The 3,278-nt window shown below is 39.1% G+C and overlaps 1 long non-coding RNA gene across 1 annotated transcript; it reads right to left on the reverse strand.

The window, feature by feature from the left end:
* Positions 1–1,579: 1,579 nt before the first annotated feature.
* Positions 1,580–2,876, reverse strand: LOC109969845 (uncharacterized). Its single transcript, XR_002276319.1, has 2 exons — positions 2,612–2,876; positions 1,580–1,824 (listed from the first exon to the last, which is right to left on the reverse strand). It is a non-coding gene; the product is annotated as an uncharacterized LOC109969845 (long non-coding RNA).
* Positions 2,877–3,278: the final 402 nt, after the last annotated feature.

A 3,278-nucleotide genomic window follows, 5' to 3' on the forward strand; every position in this document is an offset into this window, starting at 1 on the left:
AGCCCTCTGTACCTCCAGCAAGAGCTGGTCAGCTGATCTAAGGCACCGGGAGGGACTATAAGGAAATAAAAGCTCAGCAAGATACAATGGAGCAAGACCATTTAAAGTCTTTAAAACAAATAAAAGAATCTTAAAATGAATCCTGAAAGACACTGGAAGCCAATATAGGAGTTATATGCTCCCTTTTACGCACCCCAGCCAAGAGACAGGCAGCCACATTCTGAAGCAATTGTACACGAGTTGTAGACGAGCCAGTGACGACTGGCTGACTCCGACATAAAGAGGGTTACAGTAATCCAAACGCGATGTAATAAATGCATGGATTACTGTCTCAAAATGCTGGCGTGCAAGAAAAGGCTTTACCTTCGCTATCTGCCTAAGGCGGAAAAAACTAGATTTCACAACGGCAATAATTTGGCGATCAAACTTCAGATCAGAATCAATTTTTACGCCAAAATTCAGGATCGTCTGTTTCTCATACTGCTCCAGGTGACCGAAGTCAACTGAGGGTGGGTCACCAGACTTATTTGGGCCAAACACCGTTACTTCAGTCTTTGCCTCATTAAATTTTTACACATTTTGTGTCATCTAGTGCTTGACGTCATCAAGACACGCCAATAGTGGCCTAATTGAAAAGTTATCCCTCCTCTTTAGCAGCATATAAATCTGAATGTCATCAGCATAACAATGAAAAAGGGCACTATGCTTTCTCAGGGTAGAACCAAGAGGTAACAAATATAATGAGAACAGCAAAGGCCCCAGAATTGTTCCCTGCGGAACCCCACAAGACAGAGGGGATGATGAAGACTCAATGTCAGCAACGCCTACACACATGGACCTGCCAGACAAGTAAGACCTAAACCATTCCAGCGCAGTGCCCCTAATGCCCACGACATCTTGAAGCCGGGATATTAAAATACTGTGATCAACCGTATCAAAAGCCACAGTCAAATCCAACAGGACAAGGATCACATAATCATCGGCATCGGTTGCCAAGAATATATAATTAAAAACCCTTAATAAGGCAGACTTTGTACTATGTAAAGTTTAAAACCAGATTGGAAGACAGTTATCACAGCCATCCGTCCTTATCCTCAAATGTTTGGACTTACCAGCAGAACCAGCAACCGAATCTTATAATGGCTGTATTTTCAATGGTAGAAGCAATGTTATAACAATTTAATTTCCTAAACCCTTGTATATTTGTGTAGTCTTGTATGCAAACAACACAATTCTGGTAGTCTGCTGAGATGATGCTTCTGGCTTTGCAGGATTCCACTTGGTGTCTATCAGTTAGGACCAGGAATGCTGTCTGCAGACAGGAAACCTCCACTCCTTAACTGCTGTGTGCGTTTTATTTAAGATTACAACAGCAAAATGCAAACATTACCAACAACATCTGCCAGCTCTAGGCCACCAAAGGACCATCATTCTTTGTGATATGTTGGCTGAGTATAAGTACAGTTTTAGCACTGGCACCAGATGTTAGCCTAATGTATGCCTTTATCAAGCCATGTATTGCAAGGGTTGTAGATATCAGCAGCTCCCCTCTAGTTAAACTCATAATAAAGATGAACAATTCCAGATTCATGTCTGTGTATTCTGATTTTTTCATCCTACACTCTGCAGTCTTGCACTATGTCACTCAGGTAAATTTTGCAAGTGTAAGCATTGGCCAAAGATAGAACAGCATGAAGAGTAAATGTATGGCTGCTCCATCATTCCGATGTTTGCTTCGCCCATCTGGTGCATGTCAACTTGGAATCCTGGTCTCCATTTCTTGGTCCGTGGCATCAAATCTCAGAAGCTTCAGTCACACAGCAGCTGTAACACACACATATGCAATTTTACAAAACTAGGATGTAGGCAAAAATTCCGAGTTGGACATCAAGACCTGTAGTGTAAAGCCAGCTTTGAATACACATTTACGTACTGAATTATCCGTTACTGAACAACGATGAATTCGCGGTAAAAGTAACACTAGTTCAACAGTACCAAAATACTCTTTAAACCAACAGCAAGTACTTGAAATCATCACAGTATGAACACAATATGCTCACATGTATGAAAAGTGAGCATATTAACTTGTGTGCATAACACAGGCACATATACAGTTGTTCAGAACTTTCAGCTACAGAAACCATTCAAATATTGAAGAATTTGCCAGTAGAAAAGGTGTTAAATACTATTAAAAGAATTATAGCCTATGAATATTCATAAGCTACATTTTATAGTACATTTAGTGCAGTTTTATGCTGCTCAAGTCTTTAAAGCTGCATTATAATCAATCCCACTAAGAACAATTGACAAATGTGCATAAAGCTGACACCATGTGTCTCAGCATATCAATTCACGACCATGTCACTTCTTTCAATATGTCTGTCACACAGCATGGCACCTGTCACATCAGGCTTCCGGTCCATGTTGGCATAAAACTGTCAATAATGTCGATGGTCAATTATAAGGACCGATGAATAAAAGCAGAACACGCTGTCTTTAATAAGAGTACTGGTCACAAAACAGAGGTGGGTAGAGTAGCCAAAAATTGTACTCAAGTAAGAGTAGCTGTACTTCAAAATAATATTACTCAAGTAAAAAAAAAAGTACTCACCCAAAATATCTAAAACATTGCATCAAATTTAAGACTGCAAAAAGACATTGGAACACTATCTTCTCTTGAAACAGCAGCAACATCAGTGAACAGTTTGGTATAGCCTTTCAACATTCATAAATGTATCATCGCTTTGTCATTTGTTTGCTTAGTTCCTATCTGGTGCATTTTGAAGTCATTTTGTAATCCTGGTCTCAGTTTCTTGGTCCGTGGCATCAGATGTCAGATGATTATGTTGCACAGCATCTATAACACACACATATGCAATTTTAAAAAAATAAGATATAGGACAGAATTCAGAATTAGACATCAAGATCTGTAGTGTTAACCCAGCCATAAAAAAGTGCATAGTCAGAGTGAATCTGTGAGGAAGTCAGTAAGTCACACATATCAATCCTCACATGTTGATATTCTTGGTGAGAAAGTGGGTTAATGTTACACCTATGACTCTCTTTACACACTCTTTAATGTCTCCTCCACCTTTAAGAGCCAGTGTTTTTCAGTGAATTGATATTTGTTAGTTGATCAGCAGTAATGCCCTAACCCTTTCAAACATGTCTCAAATTATCAGGCAAAAATCTGAACTGATCTGATAGTCTGAGCAGCATGTGACCTATGAAAAAAAAACATTAATAATTTATAAAGTAAAATAAAACATCTACAGAAT

Source organism: Monopterus albus, unplaced genomic scaffold (genome assembly GCF_001952655.1).
Source record: "Monopterus albus unplaced genomic scaffold, M_albus_1.0 scaffold183.1, whole genome shotgun sequence".
Taxonomy (NCBI): domain Eukaryota; kingdom Metazoa; phylum Chordata; class Actinopteri; order Synbranchiformes; family Synbranchidae; genus Monopterus; species Monopterus albus.